Source organism: Polyergus mexicanus, unplaced genomic scaffold, assembly GCF_030449975.1.
Source record: "Polyergus mexicanus isolate NDT 795.1 unplaced genomic scaffold, iyPolMexi1.0 SCAF_1, whole genome shotgun sequence".
Classification (NCBI taxonomy): Eukaryota; Metazoa; Arthropoda; class Insecta; order Hymenoptera; family Formicidae; genus Polyergus; species Polyergus mexicanus.
In genome coordinates this window covers 11,523,810-11,533,832 of record NW_027223321.1, presented here as the reverse complement: position 1 = coordinate 11,533,832, position 10,023 = coordinate 11,523,810, and the positions used below count along the sequence as shown (strand labels likewise).

The 10,023-nt window shown below is 31.0% G+C and overlaps 1 long non-coding RNA gene across 2 annotated transcripts in view; it reads right to left on the bottom strand.

Annotated features, from left to right (window-relative positions):
- LOC138935203 (uncharacterized) overlaps positions 1–10,023 on the bottom strand; it is a 72,043-nt gene that overhangs the window by 32,606 nt on the left and 29,414 nt on the right. The gene's annotated exons all lie outside the window — the stretch shown is intronic.

The window sequence follows — 10,023 nt, the reverse complement described above, 5'->3', positions numbered from 1 at the left end:
ATTTATAAAATCTCTAATCGGTGAAATGTAAAATTTATTTAAACCTTAAAATCTCAAAATTCTTGAGATTCCCATTCAATCAATAAATAATTTATAGAAAATATTTTATTCCATTAAATTTTCAAATTAAAAAAATTAAATGATATTTGATTATTAAGAGATGACAGTAGAAGTAGCATTAAAAGAAAAACAACACCAATCTCAATCACTCATTATTAATATCGGTTAGCGCAGCAGATATTTCAACATCAAAATTTGGAAATCAAAATCTCTATCTTCTTAGCATTCATTTAATTATTATGGCAATTTTGCTTCTATATCGGGAATAATTTTGAGGAATAGATCGCTTCCTTATCGTACGCATCGAACAATTAATAACCCGTTCGCCGAAACTGCAACATGTGATTGCAACATGGGAAATCCAATTGTCGATTGCAACACAAATGGCAACTGCAAATGCAATCGGAAAGTCTATCGCTTGTAAGAGAAGTATCTTTTCGTATTTGAAAGTAATCGTCAGAGAACCAGTGGTTCTCTCGAAGAACAACCGAACTTCCATATCAGCGTAAATAGTATACAACTTTTTTTTGAAGAAAATGTTCCTATAGCAATACTTAGGCCGATATTGATAGTCCGTTTTTATATTTAAAATCATGTCAACGATCTTGAGATGCTGTGCGGCTATTTCATTGGTTGAATGGGCTTTTAAGACGAGCCAAGATCACATTTAAAACGATCTTAAATATAAGAATGGACTATGAATATCTTAAGGATCTGTTGCCAGAGTAACTTTACTAATGAGCATGAACAGTTCAGGAGATAAAAAAACTATCATGAATCTTTTTTGTATCACGCGAATAATCTGACGCTCGAATTCAATCGTAATATTCTTATCTAAAGATCAATTGAGATGTATAGATTAATATAAATAAAAAATTGAAAACTTGAGGAACCTAAAGAATCTCTGAATGGTAAGAAAAAGGCATGTGCGAGAAATTATAATAAATTTCAAAAATTGAATTTAGATACATAAATAAATAAATATATTTCCTAATCACTCTGCGATAAAATATGAAAATTGTGTATATCAAGTGAATAACTTGGGGGGAAAAAAAAAATGCATTCTGAAATTAAGTCAAATATACACATGTTATTAAAAAATTTATAAAATAAAATCGAATAAAATTTATATAAATTCTTAATTAAGGATATGTGTGATAAATTCGGAAAAGTGCCTGAAACGTCGCACGCGTGCGCGCGAGATACCATGTATATTGTTTTTTTTGATACAGTAATATATTTGATTAATAAACTCATTGCATGTTAAAAGGAAAATATTTTTAATACATGTTTATATATATATATATATATATATATATATATATATTCTGTCTATAATGCGAAGTGCATTAAGTTAACAGAATAATAAAATATAAATAAGCATTTATATTGTACAGCTATATTTAATTGTAGACAGTAAATTATCTTTGTGCACAAAATATAATATAAAAAAAATGAAATACTCAGATATTTCCTAATTTATATGAAATCAGTGTATTTTATTTATCTTCATTGGAAAACAAGTCTCTCCTTTCCAAAAATAAACTATTAAAATGTAAGCGATATCCAAGATAAAAATAAAATATATTTTAAATAGTTTATTTCTCGAAGAATAAATCCTCTCTCTCTCTCTCTCTCTCTCTCTCTCTTCTCCTTGTGTTTAGAATAAAGCGCAATCGTGATGCACGTCTGAAATATAACGGTGCATCGTGGGCAGAATATGTGGACAATAAATCGCCGCTGTAATGTCCGTTTCTCTCTCGGAGCCGACCGGTAGAATTATCGTAAATTCCGCCACGCGACACAAATTGCTCGTTAATATTCAAATGAATTGCGAGTGTATGACTCTTTCGGAGATACATCATATTTTTGAAGAAAGCTATACGAGAGACTAGTTTTGCCATTAGCGTGTGTAATGAACCGTATGTATTTACATTCACACGAAATATTTATCTTCATTTTACGCTATCAGATATCAATTTGCAATTTCGTAACAACGTGGTTCTAGTCTTTTATGAGCTCGAATATGTACAATATGTGGTACCTATGACTTTTACGAAAGATATTTTTTTTTCATTTGTATTTAATTTAATTAATCTGTTTAAAAATTTCGAGATTATATATAATGTAATCTCGATAAAAATCTTGATATAAAATTTGTGTGCGAATATGTATGGAAACGAATTAAAATTGCGGAGAATTCCGTCGTTTTGCGTTCTTACATTGTAAAATGCACAAAACAAACCTGCATTTGTAGAATGTTGGATTGTATCGTAAGTATGCGCATAATAATGGCAAATCGCTGGCACGTGATGGGTTTGTAGCATATCAGATTACGGATACGATCCATAGAAACGTGGATGCTGCGAGCGGATGATGGCAAGATGCGAAATAACAGATCCACAGGATCGCATACAGCATATGCAAGGTCAAGTATGTGTCTGTGATCGATCTGTGAACGAGTCGAAGGATCGATCGACGAAAGAAATAATCGTATAAATAATAAAACTGTCTTTAATTTGTTAGAAACGTCTGTATATAAAAATAAGAAAATAAAAAAATATGAAAGAAAACACACATACAATGCAATACAAATTACTTTGTAAAAGTTACAATGATAATATGTTGCTCGATTTTTTTATTATAAAATTTATAGTCGTAAAACATATCCATCACAGATCGTGGACATATACTCAATTTAATATATCATAAATTAATTATATGTTTCGGACAAAAATTTGCAATCGTAAAATCTAATTTAGATTTAATTCTTTTAACATCTCTATTCATAAGAATTTCTTAATTAGCTTGTCATTGAATTTCTTATTTTTGACTGAATTGACTTGTTTAGTAAATGGCTGTGAATATAACTCTTGCCAGTTATCGCGTAGAAATCGAACAATAGCTGTAGCAATTACGAATGCGTTGTCTGTCCATTCAACAATCCGTTTCTTATTTTTCATTCTCTTCCCCCCTCTTCTTTCCCATCTCTCTTTTGCTATCACTATAGACGATTATACCAGCCGCGATTCTCTCCGCCTTTCATTCACTTAATCTGATCGAGAGAAATGGCATCTTCAGAGAATATAATCGTGAAGGGGATCTTGAGGAAGATCTTGCTTGCTTAGCAAAGACACGACGTACACGACAAAGCTTTTGAGGCATTATGTGCCTAGTCCTAAGTAGACTCTTAGCGTCGAGTCATCATCAACGCATCGTTAATTAGGCTCATGGCTCATTAGATTTTTTATGATGCGCAAGCCTCAACTTGACAGACTGCTAACCTCAGGTCGAAAGTTGCCTTAACAGTTACGTAAAACCACTTGAGAAACGCATTTACCGGCAATTTTCTCGGCACAGACAAATCCATAATTTCTTGCTCATCTCCAACAACTTTATGCATATTTCATATCAATATCTCGAAAAGCTAAGAGCTTACAATCGTGTGATTTTACGTCTGATGTACGGAATTTTTCCGCTTATATACATGATTACATTTAAAGTGAGAAATATGAAGTAAACATTGACATATAAAGCATTATTTTCTATATTTCTCTCTCTTTCACAGATTATATATATATATATATATATATATATATATATATATATATATATATATTTTCCATATGACAGAAAGATGTAAAACATTATGGCGAAACAAGTTTTTGCAGTAATAAGCATAATGTATTCTATCTAAATCATCATTAAATTGTTGTTAAATTATTGTATATTGCTAAAAATATTATGGAAAATACGACAGTAAGACGCACTCGATGTCTAAGGAGTACATTAAGCAAATATTTATTAATTTTATATATTATCATAAAGATATTTCCAAGACGAAAGAGCTCCTTTTATAAAGCTTCACGAACGATATCTAGTGATTTGCGTATATAAGTAATTCCACGTGAGCTTTCCCTCGCTCAGAACTAATGGAAAATTAGGAGTTAGGTGATATACCGTTTGCAGTTTCCCGGAACTAATTGACCTTGTTCCAATTATATACATTCATGCGAAAATATCAACAATGTTCGACGCATATCTTGTTCCGCAATGAGTTGATAAAAATATATTCAATTTGAAATTGTCACGATAAGAAAAAATTTTAATTATGTAAAAGAAGAGTGATTTAAAATGACCACAACATATATATATATCTTATAGTGCCAGCATAATTTGAATAAGATTGCCTTGGCGAAGTTAATTTAAATGATTATCTTGCGATATATTCACTACACGTAACATTGAGAGATACATTATAGAATCTTATAAAGAGAGATTTAAGGTAATATTTTTTCACAAGTTTATATTTACACAGATAAAAAATAAGAAATCTAAATCTTTATCTAAACTTAAATCTTTAATAGACTATTAAAGAGAGATATTCTAATCTCTTAAATATCTTTAGACATCTTTCTATTATAACTTTTATATTATTCGACACTACAGAGCTTCAGAAAAATTATATATATTTTTTAATAATTATTAATTCATTTTAATATTTTCATATATTTATCCAGTTTTCGGTAAAATTCGTTTATAACTGAGACGCATAATTTAGCCGATTATTTTATTTCATTTATTTGTCAATGGCAAATTATTTCCGATCTCGTGTATCCATGACCTACGCGAGTTTCTGAATCGGCACGATCGATTCGACGCTATCTGTTTGGACTGGCCGTGGAATCAGATAACGTCTGTTAAGAACTGGTTATACCGACACGGTGCATTACGATCCTTCGGCGCGATACGGAATATAAGTACCGGAACGAGGTCCACTTCAGGTACGGCGACTGACCTGCTGAACTCGATGGCCGAGGAGAAAATCCACCTGACTGATCGCATCTATGTTATTTTTTTTTTAATTACCTGTTCCACTAATTAGCAATGTACGCGCATGACGCAGAGAATTTTTGGTATAAACATATAATTCTCCAATAATTATAGAACTTGTCGAAGAGACCGGGTATTTTTTTGTCTCGCCGATTAATTTATAACAGCGAGGATTACCTGTATATTCGAAATGTCTTATAATTCGAAAATATAAAATCATCTACGTTATTATTGCAACGTATCCCATAATTTTTTCAAAAATTATTTAATCTGATAAACTTTATTATTTGAGACTTCTGCAAATTAATTTTTAGGAGCAAATTCTTGGGAAACATTAGAGATAATTGTTTGCGAATAAAATTATACATAACTAAAAAAAGTAACACAACCATAATCATTAATTTACATATTCATAACATTTAGTTCACCGTCAATTTGCATATTCATAATTGAGCCTCTCGCGAAAAATTACGTGAGTGAGGAAAATCGGTTTCTAAGTTCACCGCAATACGCTTTTAACGAGAAACAGCCGCCTATATACATACAATATAATCATATAACTGAAGTCATTTGACAATTGGATTGTAACCGCGACACCGACCGCAGTCGCGGTTGCTAAATACGGTTAATTGTGGAAGCGATGTAAAACGTATCTTGGACTGTATTATACGCTTAACGATCACGAGAGCCGAATCATTCGACTTTCTTTTGCGCTCGCACTCGGAAGAAAAAAAAGAGAGAGAGAGAAGGACGGCGAAAGGATTCCCGCGCGCAAAAAAAGATTTTTCTCGCGGCACAGGTGGCTAGTTAAAAAAAAAATCGCGAACGTTACGTAAAACACCGAGCAGGATCGTATAAGTGCACTATCGCGAGACGAAATTACATCTTGCCAAGAGAGTTGCTTGCCGTCCATTTAAGAGTTTGCAACACGAGAATAAACGGCATTGTTCTTCGCGTGGAACGTTAAATGCTTTTTCTTAATTAATATCAGATAGTTTGAACAGAGTATCCCGGAATCACCGAGTGCCCTTTTGATCATCTTTGATTCTTTAAATAATTCGATGCCGCTTTTCTTTTAACAAAAATTTCCTTTCTCTTTTTAAAAAGTAAATCGTATTACAACCTATTCTCTGTTATTATCTCTACTTATATTAATTATTATAATATATCAAATTGTTTCTATATTTTAAACTTTCAAAGCATCTCGATGCATTATGCTTTGCGAATTTTTCTTCAAATTTACGTAATTAGATCTTTATATTTCTTGAAAAACTGTTTTTTTTTTTTTTTTTTTTTTTTTTAAAGCTATTTGTTCTAATTAATTAAATATCACGTTTAATAAACAGATTGAATAATTTTTAAATTCTTTTTAGTTAAGGAAGAATCGATTAGAAAGAGATAAATAAATCTATGAACAAAAACAAAAAATTCCATAACAATTATTTACGTGTAATACCGAAAGATCGATGTATCGGAAACCCTGTGGCGAAATTTTTGAGATCATTAATGTATAAAGTTGTACAGCTGTGCTCTCTCTCTCTTTTGACTTCCAATGAGAATATAACAAAAGCGAAGTCGAAAAGATCGAAGCAATCGAGTTGATCTTTCATTACAGTAGCAATACATTCAATCATCTTACAGGTATAAGTTCAAGTGTCACGAAGACTAGATCACAATAAGATCCGACGATCCTTTCTGTGAGGATCAAATTTATTGATTAACCGTAGCAAAATTGAAATAAATTTTTGATTAACAGAAGCATCAATAGTTACAAAAAAATTTTATAAAATTTAAATATCTTTGTTATAAAAAATCTCGAGATATTGTTATTTGCCAAATAAATCTATATATATATATATATAGTGCGGGATTATAAGTGATTATTATTATATCACTTTTATATGTATATGATAAAATGGCTACACTGTAATATTTTACAAATCTCTTATCGAGTTCCTATCGAATTATCTACGATTGGACAAGGTTTTAAATAAGATTTGTCTTTTAAAGTTGCAAAAAATTCAAGGAGAGATTCATTGGTTTTTATTTAAAAGTTTATCAAGATCTTTCGTCGTCGCGTTACACGATTGACGATACGATACTTTCTCCTTGTAACAAAGCCATGACGAAAGCCACGTGGAACTCGAGCGATCGGAGTCATTCAAGGACCGCATGAATAAACTCGATCCATTAGCGTTGCACAATGTGTTTGGTGAGTGTGCGTGTGCGGACTACTTGTTTTACGAGAGGCTTCGATCTACCGCGCCAGTGACATAAACGGGCACTAAGTATCGGCCTGTTATCTTTCAATGCGAACACGGTATTACGTTTCAAACACCACCTATCAAAAGTTATCTGTATGGAAATACAATATATGCATATACATACGGCTTATACGCAACATCGAATCGCTGAAAGAGCGAAAGCGTCATTTATGTTGACAAATATTTTTTTATCAGGACGAACGAAACAAGATTTCACGCAATTTCATTTAAGCAATATATAATACGACTACCATGTAAAATTAGGTTATCCATGACATACAAGAATGTTTCAAAATGTTTCTTATCTCACGTGTCCAAAGATGAACTGTCTGTACTTGATTTGGTTAAAAAAATATTTAATTTCTTTATAGCTTTACATTAAATCTTAATTTAAAATTTAATTAACATAAGATATCAGAAGAATTATTAATTAAGAATTATTATTATTAATTATCATAATAATTGCGAAAAAAAACATAATTGACACATTATTAAATTTTTATTTATTTATTAATCCAGATTGATTAAAGTATCCGAAAAAAAAAGAAACGATAATTTTTGAACACTCTATCTGATCGAGTTCAGCAACCGCAGTCGCCGTTTACGATCAATAAAATTTCACTTTGCCGAATGAAATTGCCTCGAGTTTAAACACGAAGAGCGCATCGCTAATAATTAAATTATCAACGGTCAATATCTAATCATTAATTAGTCATCACATTTCGATACAGAGAAACGGGCAACTACACTCTTGCAAAGTTAACATATTTTCAGAATTTCACCAAAATAATTAATGAAATTCAGAAGATATTCTTCTACAAGAAATTTCTCTAGAGTTTCTAATTTTACAGTTTTAATAAAAACATTTTGCTAACAACTATCTAATTAAAGCCCACACTACTATCATTTAAATAAATATTATTTGAGAAAAAAAATGATTTTTTTTAATTAAAAAATTTTTTTTTTTCAAATGAGACATATTATGGCGCAATTCTTACAAAGATCGCCAAAACTCGCGGATTAATCTTATTCGCGTCGAGTGAGACATCAAGCGCAATCCCTTGCACAATTGCGTTTAAATCGCAATCAATTATTGTAGTTACAAATCACTTAAATAATTTGTTAAACTATCAGACAATGCGCCGGGTCGGGGATATTCGCGAATCAATAAATAGCTTGACGGCTCGATGTTGCGAAGAGAAAAAGCGATATATGTGATTTTCCATCCGTAGCGTTCCAACGTTAATTATTCGCAATTTATTGCTCGCGGAAACCGTCATTATTAATATTGACGGATATCGAACGAATCATGTTTCGAATACATGCAAAGATCGTGTAACAAAAATTGCTTTTTTCAGACAGGTGTAAATCGTCAGAAATCTCGGGAATTAAAAGCGAGCCACGCGATACTAAAAGATCGCGTTACGCGGGAATAAATAAATCTCCGACAGGAATAAATAAATCTTCGATTGCGCGCGCGCATACGCAGCATCTGCGGCCCTTGGCAGCTACAGGGCGACATCGTGTATTTGCGGTCGATATAATTTCGTCGATCGGACGCAATGAATATCGCGATATGTAATATGCCGGGAACCAAATAAAAGCAGTTCGCGTTATTGCCCAATGCGCGATCATATCTAGAGGCTCCGGTTCCCACGAGTTACTATATTTCTTTCACAACGAAGGAATATATAGTCATTATTTAATGTACTCTTCAATATCTTTTTCTCTGATCACATATCATGTACTTTATTAATCACGTTAAAAATTACGGGCATTTTTATTCGTAATTTTTACATTTACGAAATAAAATAAACAGATAAAAAAGTAAAAGAATATATCTCCATTTATATAATACATACTTGTATAATAAATATATTTATATCTAATATCTACATATTTTATATATTTTCATAATTTTTTATTATTTTGCAAATTTATATTTTTAAGTATATTATTTTAATAATTATAATTTAATAATAAAATTTTATGAAAATTTTATGGAGACAGAAATCTTTCATCCTCTTATTCAGGGTTTGAATATCGCCTTTGATAAAATTCAAAAACAGATTAATTAATTAATTTCTCTTACGGTGGCAAATTAATTAATGCTTCACATCTCCACACTGAAAACGTTGGCTCATTGATAAAATTAGGTTCGTTTAATTGCCAATAATCTTGATGAAAACAAAAAAGAAAAAGAAACGAGATAACGTGATAAAATTTATATGTACGTATCGGTGCGAGAAACCTTGTCCCATTGGGCGAATTACGTATTAGAAGGTCATTAGCGTCATTCAACGATGAGATATAATTCGGAATAATATCGACCGGCAATAAACATGCTAATTATTGACCATGCAATTGACAAGTCTGACACATTGCCGCAAGTGATATATTTACTAATGAAATATCACTTTGCAATTCTACGTTGCACTTTGTATACGTTCGCGGACACGAAAGATTGATCGTAATTTCCCCGAGTTATACATCACGCAATTTAATACAAAGTTTGATATTCTTTGATAATTTCCAAGTATATTATGTGTCTATATTATATAACAAATGCATGCCAATCATAAAATATAATAATAAAATAATTAACATTTATATTGATATGATATGTAGCGGACTAGTATAATAGCAAGTTCATTATGTCTTTGTCAACAATATCAACGATGAATTTTAATTATATTCCATTGAATAATAATATGAGTGCAAACAATTGTTATGTCAAATCGTAATGTCAATAGTTTCGTGAGCAAACAAATTTTTTAATGACATTTATACAAGTATATTATCTAGAAAAAATATATCTTTATAAAATATATTTTTAAAATCCGTTTTTTATATAATATATACACAT